The sequence below is a fragment of the Rhinolophus ferrumequinum genome, chromosome 26, assembly GCF_004115265.2.
Source record: "Rhinolophus ferrumequinum isolate MPI-CBG mRhiFer1 chromosome 26, mRhiFer1_v1.p, whole genome shotgun sequence".
In the NCBI taxonomy this organism is placed as follows: Eukaryota; Metazoa; Chordata; class Mammalia; order Chiroptera; family Rhinolophidae; genus Rhinolophus; species Rhinolophus ferrumequinum.
Window position 1 is genome coordinate 12931454 of NC_046309.1, and position 22407 is coordinate 12953860.

Below are 22407 nucleotides of genomic sequence, written 5' to 3' on the forward strand. Positions count from 1 at the left end.
AGCTCCCATAACTGGACAGATAGGAAAGATAGAATATATACTTCGTAGTCTGGTAAACTGCAGAGCTTGAAGACATAGTCGGGCAGACATCAGTGAGCTCTGAAAACAACTCGGTTAGTGACACCTGGGTGAAGATACAACCTGTGTCCAGAGATGTTTGGGACCCGTGTCCGTAACTCAGTGAGGCCTGTTTTAATGTGCTGTTTTCCATGGCCACTGCTGCTTACATCCTAAACAGCGTTCTCCCCACTTGTATGAATAATGCCCTTTGGTTGAATAGCGTCAGGGTGTAATTTGCAATCTATGTTTAAAATGAACACCAGCTTCCCAGAGGAAAGAAAAGTTGTGCTACAAATGGGGAAAATATTATCAGCAGGAAACATGGAAAGGACATGCATTTTATATGGTTTTTAGAAGATAAATGGCTAAATATTTGGGGGTTATGTCTTTAGAAATGAGAAGTATGTTTCCCTAGATAAATTCTAAATACTTCATGTACAGGCTACAGGGGATGAGCAAAAATTCAGCCTATTTTGTGTATTTGAAAATAGACTTATTGTGGAGCAACTATATAGATGGAAGAAAAATACAGCAAATTTCATGTAATACACACCATAATATAAAAACATCATTTTTTTAAATTGTGTTTCTAGGTTTCTTAGTTAAGCAGAAATAAAAAAAGAAAGGAAAGAGATTAAAAAGAAAAAAGATAAATGTTGCCAGTTTCGGCCATGGGAAACTATACTTTCATAGTACTTACTTTTTCCAGAAGTCATTTGTAAACAACACTAAAAATACATAGGATTTATATAGGAAGTTTCTGTTGAAAATATTTCCCACTTGTATCATCCCTGATAAAGAACCACTTGTCTGGCACAGGCTATATCTACCTGATCAACCATAACAAATCTAAAGAGACATTTGGAAACATCTGGATGGCTCGTTGTATTTTTTCCATTCCAACTGAGTATTTGTAGTCATGTAGATCAGTAGTGAGCAATTGTATTTTGCTTGTGTGATAATTTGGGAAGAGTAAAGGCAGGCCATATTTTTTCATTCAAAATTAAAATCACTTCATTTAGTTCCATGAAAAGTATACATTCTTCCAGCTTAAAATACTTTGTTTAATAGACCAGGTATTTTGAACATTTTAAAAGGTAGTACAACATCCCCATATCCCCCTACACACAGCTTCTTTTACTCAAAAGAAGTATTTCCAGAAATTTGAGTTTCTGAAATAACAAAGTCAATCTGGGAGAATGTTGATACCAAAATGGGACAATAAAAATAGTACAAAAAAATAAAATGAATAAATACATAAAAGAGAATTAGACTAAGTGTACTCAAGAACTTAGATGAAAAATTAGCATATTGAATCCAACAGTGTGGGGAAAAAAAAAGAGATAAGGCCAGTGCAGAGAAGGTCAAAATCTGGAAATCTATTGATATATTATATGATATTAATATTTAAAAGTAAAAAAAATAAGTAGAAAAAAGAAAAGACAAAGATCACCTTGATAGATAAAGAATAATACCTGGTAAAATTAGTAATCACTTATAGAAAAAAATAGCTCTTAAAAGCTAGCACTGTAAAATAATATTGTATGTCAACCGTAATTAAAAAAAAAAATTCCTAGCGACAAAATCTTTGTAAACATAATGAGAGACATTTAACAGAAATCGACAGCAAAAATCATGCTTAATGATGAAATGCTAAAAGTACTGCCATTATAATCAATGAAAAGACACCTATCTCTTCTACAATTATAAAAATGGGATGGAGCTTCTTGCCAAGACAGAGAAAAAGAAAAACAGAAATAAGAGCGACTGGAACTAGGTAGAAAACCAAATGTCTATATTTGCTATGATGTGATTATGTGTGTAGAAAATACAAGAGAAGAACAAATATATGAGAACTGACAGAGTTCAGCAAGATTACTGGAATCAAGTTCAGGATGCAAAAATCCAAAGTTCATATAACCAGCCACCTCTAATTATAAAATATAATGGAAAAATACACTATTCATATTAATAACAAAGGTCTGTATAACCTGAGAATAAATGTAATGAAATATGTGCAAGAAAATTATAAAACTGGATATAAGGACATAGAAGGCCTGCATAAATGGTAAAAATATCGCTTTTCTGAATGGCAAACCTCAAAATTATAAAGATGTAAATTCTCCTCAAATTACTTATGCATTTATTATTCCAATTAAAATCCCTAAATGATATATTTTGTAGAACTTGACAAAACAATCTCAAAATTCATATGGAAAAATAGAGATCTAAAAATAAATACTGAGATTTTTATAGAGCAATTCTAATTACGATAAGTATTATTGGCCCAGGCCTAGACAAATAGATCTATACAATAAAGTAGAAAGCCTAGAAACATTCCCACACATATGTGGAAACTTCTACAATAATAGCAGAGGCATTACAGATCAGGGCGTTATAATTGATTATGCGGAAACAATAAAATTAGACTGAAAATTGCCATCCCACACTAAAAGAAATAGGTGACGTAAAAAACAAAACTTGAAAACGATTAGGAAAAGTTGAAAGGGAATATTTTTATGACAGGATATAGAAGGATTCTTAAATCATAGAAAAACAGAACTTATAATGAAAAGGCTGAAAATTTTCAGAATATGGCTAAACTCGGCAGATCAAATGCACGATGTTGCTTTATTCCTGCTCCTTGCCCAAACCTCACAGAAATGATAGTAAAGAAATAAGAAATCATAAATAAATTCTACAAGGCAAAGAGTGCTGGAAAGGAATCAATACAGGGTGCGGATGTCAGCCAAATTTTGGAATATGGAAAAGGGACGGATGGTTGGCAATGGACCTAACAGAGACGAGAAACTGAACTTTGGCCCTGTGGCATGAAAGGCTGGGGACAAGAAAGAAGCTGAATCAAGCCTCAGAACTAGGAAAAACTCTGGATTTGGAAGGCCGGAGAACCTCAAGGTGAGGGATGGAACAGAAGACAAGTTTGGTTGAAAATCTCAGTAAGAAACAGTTAAAAGCCCAGATATATATTGTTCCCATTGCCCTGCAAAAACAAAAACAAACAAAACCTATACACACACAACCAGGTGAACTTCCCTCTCCCAACCAGATGGAACAGACAGAAACTACAAGCATATTTTCTGAAGAGAAGAGCTGGCCTCAAAATGTCAGGCAAATCAGTGGTCAGGTAAGAAGAGACTGTGTACTGAAAACAATCTTTTAAATGAAAGTGTATTCAATGAACACTGAAAACTCCCAGTCTCCTCACTCTGTGGGGCTAGAACACCAACAGGTTTGTACTCTCCAGAAAGAAATTGGAAGATTCCACTCCAGGGAAACTGGCATGCCCATGGAAAAAAGATCTAAAGGCACATTTGCGGGACCCCCAAAATGTCTGGCTTATTGCCCAAGCCCCTTTAGTGAATTCATGCACAGGAATTTCCCAATCAGCTGTCTAGCACGCCACTCTTAAATATGAACATCAAGTTAAGGAAAGACTCTGAAAGAGAGATCAGAACTATGTAGGAAAAAAAAAAAAAACTCAGAGGAAAGAGAGGCAGGTTGAGAAACAGAACACTTCAAGAAAACTATAATTACCTACCATATAACTTCAAGAAAACTATAATTACTAATCTCAGAGAGATAAGAGAAGATTTTGTAGCCACAAGACAAAAGAAAGATGCTTTAAAAAGGCAGTTTCAGAAGACGGGTGAGAACTCTTTTAAATGAAAAATATTATGACAGAAATTTATAAAAATTCAATTCAAGAAACGGAAGATAAAGTTTAGAAAAAAACTTCTCAAGAAGTAGGAGAAAAAGACAAGATGAAAAAAAAGGAGAAAAAGGATAAGAATACTAGGGAAGCAATAAAAAATCCAACATCTGAATGTTCTAGAAAAAGAAGACAGAGAAAATTGTGGGAAGGAAATTATCAAAGAAATAATACATTAAAATTCTCCAAATCGAAGCACGCAAATTTCCAGATTCAAAGGGCCCACTGCATCCAGTATAATAAATGAAAACATAATTTTTAATTTTGAAATGATCAAGTTATTGCTCTATGCAAAGGAAAAGAAAGTTGGTGTTGAAACTAGAAACCAAGAAAGAAGATAAGGATCCAAAAACAGAGGAGGCAAACCCATGAGAGATGTGAAGGGTGGTCCCATGACGATGGTGAAAGAAAATTCCAGAATAATACTTGGTCAAAACCAATAGAGGAAAGGACCCCAGGAAACTTTTCCTGTTTTAAGGAAAAGTCAAATAGAGAAATTACCTGGTATGTCCTTGGGGAAAGCATTTGTGATAGGTGCACAGGAAATTAGTAAATGTAACACTGAGGTCATTATAATTTCAGAAAAACCAAAATATTTGTATGAGAAAGGGAAAGTGATCATTGTATACTCTATAGTTCAACTGTGAGAAAAATTTACACTGTCATAATAATGGAAACACTGTATATTGATTTCACCAAAACAAGGGTGATGTAATTAGATTTAGAGGATAAGGAACGCGTTAGCAGGATGATGGTGGCTGAGAGGGCTAAACCCTCACTTTGTTTAGCAGGACATCAATAGTTCATGTTTACTATTGAAACGTTAATAAATAGAAGAATTAGCATATCATTTAGGACCATGAAAATAAATACCACACCCCTCCCCAATTAGTTCATTCATTCACAGAACAGATATTTATTGTCTACCACCTGCCAGGGTCTGTTCTAGGTGTTGTGAACAAATACATTTTGATGGAGACAGATGAATACATTCACTAACACATAAATATACAATTCCAGGCATCGGGAAGTGCTACAAAGAAAAAGACAAGAGAGACTAAAGGGATAGAGACAGTCAGAGAAGCCCTTTCTGCAGAAGTTTTTCAATAGAGAGATGAATAAAGTGAAGAAGCAAGCCGCAACAATATAGGAAGACATTCCCCACGGCAAAAAGTGCAGTGCCTATTAAAGGAATAACCAAGTCCAGAGTAACGGGAGGAGTGATCGCCCATGGCCAGATCGGGTCATCCAGAGCCTTAGGGCCACCAAAGGACTTTGGGTTTTGTTCAAAGGAAGATGGAAAGTCATTGGTAGGTGAGCGGAACACCGGCTGCCCTGTATAGAACAGGCGAGACTGCAAGCGTAGAAGCAGGGGCAAGATAATGCCTCTTCATAGGCAAGAGGTGCTGGCGTGGACTAGAGCAGCTACAGAGCAGCTACAGTCAGGGGACTGAGAAAGAATTGACTTTTGGATACATCCGGACTGATGGTTTGGATGAGGGATGTGAGAAAAAGAGAGGAACCAAGGGTGCCTCCTTTTATGGTCTGAATAACTGAGTGAATGGTAGTGTTATTTAGTGAACTGGGGAGATTGAGGGAGGCATAGATTTACAAGGAGGGGTGGGAATCACGTATTTGGGGCATAATAAGAAGACGAAAGGCATCCAAACGGAAGTGCGGGTAGGTAGTGTGATGTACAAATCTGGTGTTTGGGGGAGAGAATGAGGCGTGAGACACACGTTTGAGAGTCATCTGTTTATAGATAGTATTTTAAACCAGGAATAAGTTACCTGAAGGGGGGCACACAATGGAGAAAAGAGGTCTGGGAACTGACACCACAACATTCGGCGCCCAGAAAAGGAGACTGAGAAGGAGATGAGAGCCACTGCTTACTTGGAGGGTCAGATATGGGCATGGATGGGGTAGATGACGACGACGGCTTTTTATTAAAAGTCACATGGTATTGTTAGACTATAAAAATCATGTCGTTTGGGAAAGACTGGATTATTGTAGCCAACTATTCACTTCCTCTTCTAATGGGATTAAACATTCCCATTCTTGGCTTGTGTCTGCAGTGTTCCCAGGGGGTAGACCTGACCTGGGATTTGCTTTGACCAATGGGATGTGGCCGGAAGGGATGGCGTGCCTCGGAGGAGTGGAGTCTTTAAGAGTCATCTTGTGTTTTGCTTTTACCCTTCAGTGTCTGCCCTTTGTCATGATAACATGCGCCATGGGGTGGGTTGTAAGGTGTCCTCCCCCGACCCCCCCCAACCCCCCTCCCTCGCCATTCATAAAACATACATTCATCCAGAACCTGTAAGTGTGACCTTATTTGGAAATGGGGTCTTTGTAGATATAATTAAGGATCTGGAGATGAGATCACACGGAATTATCTAGCTGGGCCCTCAATCCAATAACAAGTGTCCTTATAAGAAAAAGGCAGAGGGAGATTTGAGACACACAAGACACAGAGGGGGAGAGGGAGATGTGAAGGCAGGCAGAGACTGGAGTGATGCATTCACAACCAAGGAATGCTAAGCACTGGCCTTGACCCCCAGAAGCTGGGAGAGACAACTGGAACAGAGTCTCCCTCAGAGCCTCCAGAAAAAGCCAACCACCCAGTCGACACCTTGATTGTGGACTTCTGGCCTCCACAGCTGTGGGAGGATACATTTCTGCTGTGTTGAGCCACGCAGTGCGTGGTAATTTGTTACAGCGGCACAGAAAACATCCTCTTGCGTTCCAGAAAGAGAAGACACAGGAGCTGTGCTAGCACAAGTGAGTGGAGCCGGTGCTGACCCAGGCCTCACAGGAAAGGAGTAAGAAGCACCTGTTTGCTATTGCAAGTCATGGAGATTCTGGAGCACTTTGTCACCAAGAAAAAAAGGAACTAATATTTATCTATGTCAAGTTAGCGTTAAACTACAGAAATTTAGTTAAACTAAAGACAATCCGGTTACTTCAAGACGTAAAAACTTCCGTTCAACAAAAAGCCACCGTATACAAAGCGAAAAGACAAGCCAAGAAGAAATGTGCAACGTATAAAGGAAAGGATTAGCATCTAGGAGGGGAAAAACACGGTTAAAAATAAATTGGTGGATGGTCGGGTGGGGAGAGAGAGACCAATAAAAAATGGGACCAGGATATAACAATCCACAGAAGCGAACATACGAGGGCCCAAAACTACATTAGTAGCGACCTCGCATTAGTAGTAACCAGTGCAAGTTAGAACAATGACACCAGTTCATAGCCAACAAATTGGTAAAGAAAAAGACACTTAATCTTGTAAAGCAGAACGTTGTTGACCACGTGCAGAAAGAAATTCTTACACATTTTGCATCAGAAAGTAAATTCACTTTGTAGAGTAATATGGCCATAGCTAGTTCACATTCAGCCCCTGCATGCCTTATCCAGCAATCCCAGTTTTGGGTATATTCGCTTGGAACACTCTCACACCCTTTAGCGAGGAGCCCTGGAAAAGAAAGCTCATTAGAGTATTGTCTGTAATAGAAAGACCACCGGCAAAAATCCCAATGGCAATCATCTGGGAAGAGGCCACATATATGACGGTATAGGATGGAATGCTATACAGTAGCTAAAATGAGGGAACTAGATGCGCTTGGATGACAAAAACACACGGATGTGCGAAAGCAACAGCAAGTCGCAGCGGGAATGATTCCATTCGTATGAATTATTTATGGATCTGTGCAACGGTAGATGAGAGCTACACCCAATTCAATACAGAGGTTGCCCACTAAAGGGGAGAGAATGATGCTGGTCACAAAAACCAAGGAACTTGAACTTTATCTGCATATGTAACAGGAGATCTGAAGCAATTATGCCAAAATGATTACATTGGTTAATTCTGCGCAGCATGTACACAGCTTTGTAGTGTTCTTAAATTTTTTTTTTTTCCCCTTACAAAACTGCTAGACAGATGCGAATTCTCGCCCCATGGCACTAGTTAGTATCTGGTCACCTATGCGACACAGACAAAGGCCAACGCTCATCTTTGTCCTCAGAGCAGCATGCAACTCACTCAGGGCCAGGGACTAGCAGGGAGAGTGGACCTGCCCTGAATGTGAAGTCCTCAACTTAATCCCACATTTGGATTAAGGCTGTGACATCGTAGAAGCCACAGTTACTCCTTAAGGATGAACACCTTCAACGAAAGGCTGTCTTGGTGCCTTAATGACAATTGTTTTATGAATAGGATGCAAATGAAGTGAGACTGCATTGATCCATTTTGAGGGGGCAAAAGAGGAAGAGAGAGGGGCTGGTCTCGTGGGGCACCAGGTAGAAAACAAAGGCATTGGTTGTCTGGGATACGAATGAAGACCTGACAAAATGGAAAGAGGGCATGATCAGAGAGAACCCAGTGTAGACGAAGGAGCATCGGAGACAAATGCTACCTTTCCCCACTTCCACCGAACAGGACTGGCTCATTCCCTCAGTCTCCCTACTGGAAATCGCTGTCTCCTTATTTCTGGAACCAAGGAGGGTAACTGGATGTCTCTATGGTTTCCACTCTTCCCATTTATTCCTAGCTGTTGGATTTGCTCTATCCTCATAGAAAGCAAAAAGGTTGCATCCACGAGAAATTCCTCTTGGTCTTCAACAGGTATATGAGACATTCAGAGCTGTAAGTGGATTTTTCTTAGATTCATTCATTCATGCATGCATGCATTCATTCATTCACTCACTCAAGCAATCTCTGAGCATCAATTACCTGCAAGGCTTAGTGTTAGGCTCTATGCCTTTTATAATCTTGTAAAAACACCATGCCTGACTTTAAAAAGCTGCCCTTCTAACGGGGAAGTTCACACACATGTACAAGATGGACTCCCAAATGGCTACTGCTAAGGAAGACCCCATTGCTAGGAATGTGTTTACCCAGTGGTGTGCGTTTCCTCTTGCTGGCCCATGCTTAACGAAGGCTATCTGAAACCCAACCGAGACCATGTGGCAAGGCCTGGTGTCCCCTCCCAACCAGGAAACATATCCTTCACTGATTTCAGGGGGAAAAAAAAAAAAAAAGCAAGCCAATCTCATAATTGGCTTTGCATTGCAGGCATATTTGTGAGGGGTGCAAATCAGAAAACATTTAAAATATTTGATCTATTTTGGGTGAGGTTCTGTAGCATGTCATCTGAGAGGCAGTGATTTCTCTTGGGGGCAGACTATTTTTAAGATCTCAAAAAAAGAGAAAACGGATTTTCAAAGAGATAGCCGAGTCTGGTACTATATGGGGAGACATGGCTGATGGAACGAGCAAAGTAACTGCCTAACAGAGAGGCAGCTTACCACTGATGAAGCTATGCTGGAGGTTTGATCACTGTGCCACAGCCGATACGTGTGTGAGAGACCTGAGATAGCTTTGCAGCTGCAAGTCTCCTTCTTCTGAGTCTTCACTTGGGCCTGGCAGGCTCATCCCACCTCACGCTCCCTCATGCCCTCCTCTTCCTCCGTTGGTCGCCGTGTTCTGTCTATAAATACATCCCAGGCTTGCGGGAATAATTCCTTTGACTGGCTCTTGTTTCTCTTAGCTTCACTCTTTTCATGTCAAATTTCCCCGGATGATTAGTTTACGATGGGCCTCCCTCTTTCTTCTCCCAGGACCTCCACTCTTGTTGAATCTTGGGCATTTTGACTTCAGCCCTCTCCCTCTTCTGAGCGCTTCTTTCTGAGGTCCCTGGGCCACTGAGCCTTTCGCAGTCTCCCCCGAGCTCCCTGGCTCCTCGTGCTTTTCTCTTTGTCTTTGAAAGTGTGTGCCACTATATTTTTTAAAGATAGGGGTCATATCTTAAAATCACCAGCCACATATTATACTCATTTCTCTCTCTCTTCCTTTTCTCTTTTGGGTCAGAATTAAAAGATACAAATAAACAAAAAATTAAGGTACCTTGATGAAAACTATTGATGTTCCACTGTTTACAAACCCAGCACCAAAACGGGAGACTGAAGTCAGTGCTTGGGGAATGGTGAGAGTGTATGTGGGTCCAGGCTGTGGACCCTGGAGTCTCACGGTGAGTATCCTACTGAACAGGTGCACGTGACTGGGGGAGGGGAAGCATGGACTCCAGTCCTCCTACGTGCTCACGGATTCCAGGCATACTTCAAATAAACTACCTATGTGTGGACTTTGGGGGACACTTGGTTCACAGTTCTTCTGAAAACAAAGAAGTTATAACACCATTAAAACAAACAAACAAACAAACAAACAAACAAGTGGGGATGGCCAGAGTTGATTTAGAAACAAGAGTGCTGACTTACTAACTTACTGTGGGAAATACATCCTGAGACAGAAAACTCAGGTAGCCATTTGAACCAAGGCCCCTGTTCAATGGGCAGCCCCCTCAGGACACAGAAAAGAGGTGGTAGAGTTTTGACCCAAAGCCCAAGGGGATGGTCAGTTGAGAGAGATGATTCCAGCAATCTGTGGTGGCTGATAAATTGCTCTTTCTGGATATTTCTGTCTGAAGAATTAGACCTCATTGCTGAGACAACTTCTCCTCCCAAAAGAGTATTGGAGGAATACTGGTATATCCTTCATTCTGAAGCTCTAAAACATCAGGCTTCTCAATGTCTCTTATGCCATCTATGTTGCCTTCTTTCAAGATATAGATCTCAAGTTTATGTACTGCTTTTAATATCTCCTGATGTTCTATATGAATCTATGTCCTTACAAATTATCTCCCTAGACCAGCTCTATATCTCTTTCTTACTCTGTCGAAATGTATAATTTCTGGGAAGTTTTCCTTTAAATTGATTATTCATTTGCAGCCCCTCTTTCCCTTCCCGTGTATATACAAGCAGGTACTCATCTCTGTATCCCAGCACCTGGTATAATGCGTAACACAAAACATTATGGAATGAATGGATAAATTTTAGAGAATTTCAGCTTCCTGATATCATTCCTGCATTTGGGGGTTCTTCTTACGATGGGTACTGTTAGCTAGGAGAGCTTTCAGCAACCCTCCCCACCCATCACTCTAACGTTCCCTTCCCTCGAAGAAAACCGATGCTAGCAATTGCTGAAGTTCAAGGAGACTGAGAGGGCAACATCTTCTAGGCGCTAGGGGCTAAAGCCGTAAGGCAGATCTATTTGGGGTCAGATGCTGTACCTTGACCAGACAGGAGTATTAAGGAGAGCTGGGGTTATATTCACTTAGGTGAGCACCTGGCCATCCCTCCTTTCTCCCTTCTTCCCATACTTCTTCATTTTTCTGGCTGGTGGGCTTCGAACTAGCCTTTCTTCCTCAGTGGAGTGATAATATCCAAAATGTAACTGTAGATTTAATTGCAGTCCAGCCAAACTCACTTGGGGGATACCTTGGATTTGGGGACAAGGCTCCAAATAATAGGTGAAATGATCTTTCACCCTACACTAGACTCTGTGTTTATTCCCCTTGGAAAACTCAAAGAGAAGGGGGCCGAATGGTGGGGATCCAGTTTAGGAGTTCCCAGGTGCCTGCTAAATACCATCCCTTCAAGACAGTTCATAAGGTGCAAAGACCCTCTTGTAAATATTTCAAAAATAATAATAAATGAAACATACAAATAATGACACATACCTATCTGCATGCATGCAAATATTATGTATTAATTCATTTTCACATAAAGGATGTATTAATTTACTTAATACGCAATTTAGTCATTTATTTTATACAGTAATATATTACTGTTAATGTATTTAATACATCTATTATGTGTGAATATATTTAATGTTTCAATAATTATAATTAACTAAAGACATCATTTAATACATTAAATATACTACTTTATAAAATCAATAACTTTATTATGTATCAATGTATTTTTTTAGCACTTTTATTCCAAATAACCATGCCACCATATTATCATCACGTTTTTCTTATACATGCCATAAAGTTAACTGGCAAATGTTACAATGTTCACTTATGAGAAACAAAGACAGTTTAACTAAGAACCTTCCCGCTGAACACAGAAAGAGCACAGATTACAAGTTAAGCAACCTTAGTAAGTCATTTAATCTCTCTGAGCTTTAGTTTTCTCATTTGTAAAATAGCTGGCTTGAAGAGTTGATATGAAGTTCAAATAGATTAATAAATGTAAACATGTTAAGCGGTACTTAGCTATGAGTCATTATCAGTGTAGAACTGAGATAAAATCCAAGTAGCCTCCTGACTGCCAAGTTTTATTTTTTTAACTTTAAATTAATCCACTGCAAATTTTCTGCCTATGAGACCTCGAATCTTGACAGATTATGGAACAGTGGTTTCAGCAGCCACAGAACTTTTTCTGATACTTGTCATTCCAAAGAAATTGGTGAAATTCCACTGTGCACAGAAAGGAAAACACTAAAGTTATTTCTTAAAAGTCGGAATAAGGTATCTTTTGGAAAACAGGGTTGGGGCAGGGAGTGGGGTGAGGAGAAATAAAAATAAAACTGGATGTTGTTGTTTTCATAACATCCTCTTATTTCACTTCTCTGCACTGTAGGCAACCATTCTGTTCTGTTTATTTTGTATATTTTATATTGCATGTCTTCTTCCCATTTTTGTAAGTGCTGTCTGGTGTGCATGATTTTTAATTTATATAAATGGTATTATGTTCCATATCATTCTGTTTCTTATCTTTCTCTCTAAGCACTATGCATTTAAGATGAAATAAAACATCATTTGCTTTAAAAGGAGATTCAATTTTTTCAACTCAAATAGATACTGTAGGGCTGGCCCAGTGGCTCAGGCGGTTAGAGATCCATGCTCCTAACTCCGAAGGCTGCCGGTTCGATTCCCACATGGGCCAGTGGGCTCTCAACCACAAGGTTGCCGGTTCAACTCCCGCAAGGGATGGTGGGCTGCGCCCCCTGCAACTAGTAACGGTAACTGGACCTGGAGCTGAGCTGCGCCCTCCACAACTAAGATTGAAAGGACAACAACTTGACCTGGAAAAAAGTCCTGGAAGTGCACACTGTTCCCCAATGAAGTCCTGTTCCCCTTCCCTAATAAAAAAAAAAAAAAGAAAGAGAGAGAGAAAGAGAGAGATACTGTAATAGGGAAAACGTCAGACAGTGTGCAAGTTGTGGTCAAAATAATTTGGAACCAAGGGAGAGCGACCCTTGGCATCCTCCAAATTTGTCTTTTTCCTGCCTTTAAGGTGTAGTCTATCCCACTGCCATTACTTTGTTTGGGTCAACATTGCTTATCTAGTTTTCTGCAATAAATGATCTCCCTGCCCAGTCTAGCTCCCGATTCCCAACCCTCGTCCTCAATCCAGTCTTCTTCTGCAGCTAGAACTATACAAACAGGTCATGCCACCTTCCCATTGAAAACTCTTCTTTGATTTCGCATTTACACTCAGAATAAAATTCGACATGTGCCTCTGTGATCTTTCCCCTCCACCTCTCAGATTTCATTTCCTACCACTGCCATCCTCTCTTCCCCTGCTCTAGCCAGAATGGTCTCTGGTAGTTCCTGAAACACAACAAGTACATGGCTGCTTGGGGCCCTTCGTAGGGGCAATTCCGTCTCCCACATAAATATCTACATGACCCCCTCTTGCACTTTAGAGTTCCGCTGAATGCCACCATATCAAAGAGTCCTCATGGGCTCTGCATGAAATGAGAACCATCTCCCAACACTACTTCCTCCCTCCCCCCGAGTTACTTTGCTTCTTGGTCTTTGTCACCACGGGATGTATTATATATTCAATTTGACTGCTTGTTCATTGACTTTCCTCCAACCTTCACTAGAATGGAGATTCCTTGAGGGCACATTCTTTGTCTGTTTTATCTGTTTTATTCCCAGCACTATTTCGTGGAACGCGGTAGACGCTCAACAGAATTTGACGAACGAGTGAATGACTGATGCGTGGACTACACAGGCCTAACCAGGCCATCTCTTAAGAATCTAGATCCTACTCATCTTTCCAGTAGCACCTCGGTCGTCTCCCTTCCCTCCTCGACACACACACCCTTCACGCTATGCTCCACCCAAATTGAACTTGTTTCACTGCCTTCCATGTTTTGCTCCCTCGTGTCCTCAGGTGCTCATACATACTGTTCTCTCTGCCTTGAACACTGTTCCCCCACATCTGCGTCCAGCCAGCTCCCTCAGGCCTTCCCCTAGGAGGTCTTTCGGACTGCTCACAGCTGAGGTTTGTACTCCTCCTAGCCCACCAGTGAACTTTTGCAATTGTCCCTTTACTTATCAGTACCCACCATCCACTTTGAACTTCTTGAGGATAGGGACACATCTATCCTTTGATCACAATCTCTGCAATGCCCAGTAGAGTGACTCAATAAATATTTATGGAATGACTGGTCTCTCACCAGTGTATCTGTAGACTCTAAGTTGCTGGAGGTCATAGCCAATAGGTTTAATTGGCTCTGAGTAGCTCTTCATACATATGGTGGTGATGCACCCGGCACTGAAGCATGTGTGTGTGGGGGTGTGGGGGGTGGCGGTCACAACGCACTAGCTAGAAAGATCTACAGAATCTCCAAGGTATTATTTGATATTCAGAAATTCCCCCCCACAAACACACATGTGGGGATGCGCCTTATCCAGTGTCCCATGGGGTTTTTAAAAAACTCTTGAAATTGGGAATTTCCATGTGACATCAGTTCCATCTGTGTGAAAGGCCCTAGGGCTGGAAGAGCAGGGAATAGAAAAGAGTACTGAGCTGAGGGCCTGATCGTTGACCGGATCTTGTGGGTTATTTTAAGTGTATAGTTCCAGTAAGAGAATGTCAAGCTTATGCGAACTCAGTTTTCTCACATGTCAACATGAGAACAGCAATAAAGGCAGGCTCCTTCCCAGCATCCCTTTGAGGAATAATACATAAAATGTGATAAGAAACTGTTCCACAAAATAAAACCAACTTTGAAGTCTAAAGCAGCCAGCCAGAATTCAACATGTAGCTGGAAAGTGTTCCACATTTTAACCACTCCTATCAGGCTAACAGGTGGTGGTCAGCAACCTCTCCACCCTCACATTCTTATAATCGCACACACACACACACACACACACACACACACATACATATACACACACACACAATAGATGCTATGAAAATTTTACAGAAAGGAGAGCTACATGTTTTTATAAATACATTTGGATTCTTATCCCATATGATCAGTTCATTTAAAGTTTAAATGTACATTACTTAATATTCACTTATTCACTATTAATATTAATATGGATATATATATATATATATATATATATATCATATATAACATATATGCATGATCAAGTCAAGTCAACAAGGCAAATCATCCAAGTTCTAAAATGAGAAGGTTAGGGGCCGGCCCGTTGGCTCAGGTGGTTAGAGCTCCATGCTCCCAACTCCGAAGGCTGCTGGTTCGATTCCCACATGGGCCAGTGGGCTCTCAACCACAAGGTTGCCAGTTCAACTCCTCAAGTCCTGCAAGGATGGGGGGCTGCACCCCCCGCAACTAGCAACGGCAACTGGACCTGGAGCTGAGCTGCGCCCAACACAACTAAGACTGAAAGGACGACACCTTGAAGCTGAACGGCACCCTCCACAGCTAAGATTGAAAGGACAACCACTTGACTTGGAAAAAACTCCTGGAAGTAGTACACACTGTTCCCCAATAAAGTCTTGTTCCCTTTCCCCAATAAAGAAAACAATAATTTAAAAAAATCTTTAAAAAAAAGTAATTAAAATGAGATGGTGAGACTGGAAGATCTCTAAGGCATTTTCAGTTCTAAGAATCTATGAGTCTAAGAGTTTTGCCTTTGCCTTTGCATTCCCTTACACATGCTTCAAGAAAGGAGAACAGAGTTGCACATGAGACTCTGAATAAGCCAGTATTACTCAAAAATACCAGCATGTGGAATACACTCGCAGAAAGTTTCTGGGTGGGTACACGCAGACTATGCTTGCTACACTGAACACAATCTCTGTGCCCCAAATCTGAGTCCAGAGGCAAACTTTCCAGCGGCATGAAATAGATGTCCATGCATGGTCAACGGCTCCATGGCTTGTGTGAGTGAGCACGCTGTCATCCTTTGTAGCCATTCGAAAACAGAGTTACTGGGCTCCATATTTTAAAAGTCGCCACACAGCAGACCATTTGAACTCTTTTATGAAAATCCTCAGTAAGAACTCAGATGTGGAAACTGCTAACAGTCTCTGGGAGTAATTTCATGAGTAATCTTTGTAGTACGCATGGGGAGTGAGGTCTTGAAGGAACACAGAGCTGCAGAGTCTAGGAGTCCACACGCCAGCTTACAGCAGATAGCGGGGTAGTCTGAACCATCTGTCTGATTAGAAAAATAGTGGAGAAGAATGGGTATTGGGGAGGGAAGGAGGACAGCACTGAGTGCGGAACAACTCCAGAGGGAGTCATTCACATTCTCTCTATGTAGACAGTGGTCCCTGGACAGAAGGGAGAGTAGATAAAGTGTAGTTTTCATTCAGTTGGTCCGTATGGAAAGCAAACATGGACAATAAGATTTCCACTTCAGGTAGTTTTTTCGTGTTTCGTTTTTTTTAACCATTAACCAAATCACTAAGTCTTTCTCTGGGTTTAAAAAAATCCCAGAGAAAAAATTAGATTGACTCCAAGTTTTCTGGCAAAGAAAGTCAGATTCCTGCCAAACTCTAATATCATATGTCTTAAAGCAGTGAGAGTTAAATAGCCACTCTGAATGAAGCAAATTAGTAAAGTGCCTAGAAAAAAGAAAGCGTAAGTGATGTTTTTAATGTTAAGCTTAGTACTGGCTTCACTCATCCTGCAAATATTTATTCAGTGCCCACTATTTGCTATACCGATGTATCCTGCATTTAAGGTTCTTATGGCCCTATGGAAAAAACTCACATGTTTATAATATCTTTGGGCTCTTGTTTGCAAGTGATCAATTCATTTAAAGGTGAAAGTTTATTTATTAATTTTTATTAATGTACTATGTATGTGGTTAAATGAAATTAAGAGTTTTCAAGTCAAGCATAATTTTCAGGAAGAAATACAAGTCAGCTGCTTAACTGGGCATCAGGATCTTGTGTTTAAGAATCATGTAAGATGTATTAGTTCTAACCTTATATTTATAACAGAGGGATCTTCAATGTGGGGTCTTTATATAGATGACAAATAGATTATTGAGATTGACTGAGCCTTTTTTCACAAGTGAGAACTCTGTATAATTTATAATACATCATTTACTATAACATCAAGTTGTATATTATAGATTAAAGTTTTTATTTCAATCTCACACTCTCACTTGTTAATAGATAGTTATAACACTTGACTAGTGTAGCTAAATGAATAGTTTCTCCAAATATTATTTTACTTATAAAAGAATTCAGTGGCCCAAAATGGACTCATGCAGAGAGAAAAAATAGTATATAATAAAATAGTATGTAATAAAATAGTATTATATTTTAGACAAGGGGAAATGTTGTCTATCCAATAATCTGTTGAGACTATTGGTTATCTATTAGGAAAAAATGTTTAGATCCCTATTTGACATCATTCACTAATAATTTTCATGCACATTAAAAATAGAAGCATGGAAAGTGATGAAAACAATCAGAGGAAGTACAAAAAATGTTTTATTATGTTGTGTAGGAAAGACCATTTTAAATAAGAATGAGAAGGCAAACAACACAAAGAAAAAGACCAACAGATATGACTAAAAACATGACTTTGCCACTATGAAAACTAACAAGCAAAGTTAAAAGACAAGAGACAGATTAAGGATAAATATTTACACAAATCATCACAAACAAAAATTAAGAACTGCCATGTATGGCTGCATAGGCTGTGTTTGCACACCACCAGGGGGAACCATTCAAGTGGACTACAAGGTGAATGGTGCCCTTGAAGTTGCCCTGATCAAAATCCATAATATATAAAGCACTTCTGTATCAATAAGAAGATCGATAAACCAGCCAATGGGAAAGCAGGCAAAGGATATGAAAAGTGAATTCATGGAGGAGGAAACCCAAGTAACAGTAAACATACACCAACATGTACAATCTCACTTATAATCAAAGAAATGCAAACTGAAATAATAATGAAGCGTTTTGTCACTATTCCAATAATGAAAAAACATTTCATGCCAATATAGAAACACCATTTCGGATTGACCAAATTTAAATGGGAAGAATGATGAATTCTTGGCCAGGAAAGGATATTGGACCAGAGTCTAGATGACCTGACTGAAAAACTTCAAATTAAATAAAGGAGAGGGAGACAATCACTTTGGTAAACCTATGAAAGCGGTACCTATAGAGGACAACAAGTACAAGTAAGATGAGAAGATGAGTAAGATATTAGAGATGCCTAGTGTGTTGTGCCCCAAAAATATTGGAGGGAAGATGGGAGATGAAAATAATGCTTATAGTCTCAAAATATTTATACTAATAATCGCTGTCATTGATTATTTACTATCAGCATATCACTTTTAGACTTAAGGACAACTCTATTAAGTGGTACTATTATTCCTTCCATTTTACAGATGGAGAAAATGAGGCTTATAGGAGCTGAGTAATTTGCACAAGGACATGCAGAGCTGATAAATGGGAAACCAAGAATTTAGACATGAGCGAATCAGTCCGCACTACATCATACTCTCTCTCCAACCTGCTGAGTGTGTGTTATAAACAAAAAGTAAGCTTGAGATTATTCTAGAATGTGATTTTTGAGACATGGTGGGAAGGGACTCCAGGTTAAAATACAGTGATGGAAGAGGAGTCCTATTGCCAAACAATAGACCTATAATAAGGAGAGACTGCCTGGTACTATATGTCAAGAAGGTATTTACATGAGTAACCTGCCAATGGAAAGACGGTAGAGAATGTGTGACTTCGAGAAGAACATAAATAAGCTTTGGAACTTTTCTATGGGCCCCCTGACTAGAAGGAGAAAATTAATTACACATTTCTGACAGATGAAATTAGTATAGGAGTAAGATCTAGAATTGATCATTGAATATTATATGGTGATAGACATGTTCTTGACTTGCCCTCACCTTTCAGAAAAAAAAAATGGAAGTAGTTTTTTTTTTCTTGTAATAACTAAGAAAGAAAGAATAAGCATAAGCATTCATATATGTGTCTTAGATTTTAGGAAGGCAGAGTTTTTTAAGTCTAGGGAAGAAAGGTGAGGTTCTCCCTTCCAAGAAAAGGTACCTGGAAAGGCCACAAATGCAATTCTAGCTGCAATTAATAATACATGATTCTAATAGAAAAGAACTAGGTGTTTCCCCAAGGAGCTATAAGGAGAGTGTGTCTCCTAATAAGGTGTTACCTCTCGGCTCCAGTGCACAAGTCTCTATTCTGCTTTGTGATGCCGGCTGGGGCTGGGGCTCTGCACAGCACGTTTTTCCTTTGACAGCCAGCTCGTCTCTGCCAATAGGGGGCGCCAGAGGGAGACCAACGGACTAAATGGAGGCAGGAAGGGGGTTGCTTGTTTCCTGTCTGCTGGCAGGTCTGGAAGCCATCCTAGCAATAGGAGTTCCTTCCTGAAGTGACAATTGAATCTAGTTTGCAGTTTTTCCAACACTTGCCATATCCGCCCTCCACCCAAACCCCCAAGACATTCAATCCGTGCTCTCCTCAGAAATCTAGGTTTCCTGAGGCCTCTCCTCCAGGCTCAGGGGCACCAACGCCTCTTCTCCTCAGAAATCTGAATTTCAGCACTGTGGGAGCCCTCCTTTAAGTTTCTAAATATCGATAACCCCAGCCTCTTCCTTGTGTTCTTTCAATCTGAGGGGTGATAGCTGCTTCCGGTTGTTGCTTCCTCCATGATATCTTAAGAGTTCTCCTTTTATCCTCTTGCTGACCTTGTTAACAGTTTTATATCTCATGAACAGTGTTCTTTTTTCATATATTAAATTCTCTCGGTTCAAATATCTAGTAGGGGTTTCGTCTCCTGAATGGAAAAAAGCACTGGGAATGCTAAAGCCCAAATGAGCAGGCAATAGCAAAAAATGTCCAAGGCAACCAATGGGGTTTTAAAAAGGAACTTCCTGATTAAGAAGGAGACCAAGGAAAGGCCAGATGTTTGGAGAGGATGGTAAAGTGGTAAGTGTCATTTTATTAGACGATTTAGACTGGAGGCTGGATCATCAATAGGTAGAAACGTGGCAGAGGAAGTCAGAGATTGGAGGGGTGCTCCCTCAGATGACTGGTAGGTCACCAGATTCTGAGAGACAACACCCAGCACGACCCCATAGTTCCCAGTGCTCTCCCTTGTTTGGGGATTTCTGAAGGGGTCCTCCTCATGCTTCTATTTCTTCCTCACACTTCTCTAGTTCCAGAGATGTATACCTACTGGTTTCCTTCTGGGGGCTATTCTTCACCATGAAGCCCATTGCCTAAAGAATCTCTTCTTTCTGTGGTATCAAGACCCTCTTTTGTCTAACTCAGAACTCTAGAAACCCAAGTTTGTTCTCTAAATTAAATTACAGAAATGTAGTCCATCCTTGTGCCTCTGGCACCTCAGAGGTCTGTGTATTTCCTTGGCACCACTGAATCTTCCTGCTGTCTTATGGAACTCTGAAACCCCCCTCTAGGATTTTCTAAACCGAATTCCTTCACAATGTTAGAATGACCACCTGGGTCCCTGGCTGCAGGTGCAACTTGACCTTCTGCATCTGGAAATCCTCCTAGGCTAGCTCCATTCCAACATCTGCCTTTTAACTCGCTCTTCTGGCTTTGTCCCCTGAAAGTCCCATTCTTTGCTCTATACCCTTGCATCATTTCTATTGTTGGTTCCGGGGCTGACAAGTATTTCTTTGTATTTATGACAAAAATACATAGTCCCTTTTCTCTTTTTATTTCTCCAGCCTCATTACACTAATCACCAATTCTTCAGACACTATTTCTCACCCGCTTCCTCCTTCCCCAAAAGTCCAAATTGGGGGAAATATCCAAATGACAGAATCCAAGCTCTGAGCCCTACAGGTACCACTGCTGGAGATTTCAGCCCAATTAAGTTCTTCCCACTGACTGCCTAAGGTTCTTTCCAGTCAACCTGAACTAACAGCAGCTGCTTCATCCAACCCACACAACCATGACAGATAACACTGTACACCACAAATGGAGAAATACATTCCACTATCACCACAACAAAAAAGGTTCCAAAGTCTTCCAAAACTCCTGGATATTGAGCAAAAAAGACAGGCATTGAATTCATTCCTTTCCATCAGCCTTTTTTCTTCTCTTTCTTCTACCACTGTTCTTTTTTTTCTCATTACTTAGACAATCAGACCACATCACAGCACGTATTACATAGACCAATCAGGAGATGAAAGGCATAACTTCTAGAACACTAAAGGAAATAAAGTATATTTTAAATCTCCTTTCTAAGGGACAGCAAAACAACAATAACCCCCCCCCCCTTTAAAAAATGTAACCAGGGAAAATTTATCAGAGAAGATAAGTCCAAGGAGTGAGAGCTGAGTGGCAATCGCCCCTTGGAGTTTAGGTTAAGTTCACCCTTCGTGCATATGTTTTGATTTAAAATAGTTACCTTTTGTTCATCTTAGCTCTCGGCTCCCAAATCTTTTCTGTTTTCAGTTCTTCAAGGAGGGCACCCCTGAGTACAGTGTAAGGCAGTCACTTGAAGCTAGAGTTCTTGACAACAGCTTCTATTTTCAACTAAATCTAGTAGCAGAACGCAGGTTTCACTGGCCCCACCCTATTTCTCCCACCCAGATATTTTTCCTTTTGGTTCAGCAAAGTGTCATCTGTTCCCAAGAAAGAAAAAAAAAAAGAAAGAAAGAAAAAGAAAAATGTTTACCTAAACTATTACACTCCCAACGGCTCAGTCAATTCTGACCAAATTTAAGATGCTTGATATTAAGTTGTGATGGCGAAAATAAGGGAAGCATTTATTTGACTGACATAAAACATGGGAATTGAAATGTTCCTTTATCCTCGCTTGCAAGAACATTTAGGTTGTAGGTCACTGCTGTGCATTCAATCTTGCTTTGGATGTATTTAGTATTAATAAACACACACTTATTGTGTACTTTTTGACACAGTACCGACAAGGTACTGTGCTAAATACCGAGGGGGTACAAAGTAAGATATGTCAGAGAACTTGCCTTCCAGGAGCTTAAAAACCAGATAAGTAGAAGGGATAAGATGGGAATATCAATTGCTCTGATATGTAGCACAATGAAATCAGTGCCATAAAGAAGTGCAAGTTCTGAGAGAGTCCAGAGAAAGTGTGTGTGGGGAGAGAGGGAGGGGGTCACTTCTTTCTCCAAGAAGAGTTTTCTAGAGGAAGAGGCATTTCAACTGCCTTTTAAAGAGCAAAGAGAGAAGGGTCTTCCAAGGCTTAGGAAGGGCAGGAACACAGGGGTGAGTGGAGGGAAGGGAGGGACTGGTTTGAGGCAAGACTTATAGATGGTTCTAGTGACCAGAAAGACTCAGAGATAAGGTTTCCTAAGGAATTTTGTTCTAGTGAGCTTACTTGGATTGGCTTACTTTGATTTTGCCTAGTTTCCGATAATTCAGGCAATATCTGCATAATAGGTAAACCTCCTAATTTAACACCCTGAACATGTCCACGTTTCTTACATAAAATTATGTGATCAGTCTTGCTCACTGTCCGTCATTCTCTCCCTCTCTCTCTCTCTCTCTCTCTCTCTCTCTCT

The 22407-nt window shown here is 40.2% G+C and overlaps 1 protein-coding gene across 1 annotated transcript in view; it reads right to left on the minus strand.

Annotated features, from left to right (window-relative positions):
* The window catches only part of CALD1 (caldesmon 1), a 198219-nt gene extending 176814 nt beyond the window's left edge, over nt 1-21405 (minus strand). Inside the window, exon 1 of the mRNA XM_033098734.1 lies at nt 21276-21405. The gene's annotated coding sequence lies outside the window, so the exon portion shown is untranslated. The remainder of the gene's footprint in view (nt 1-21275) is intronic.
* Between the last annotated feature and the right edge of the window lie 1002 nt (nt 21406-22407).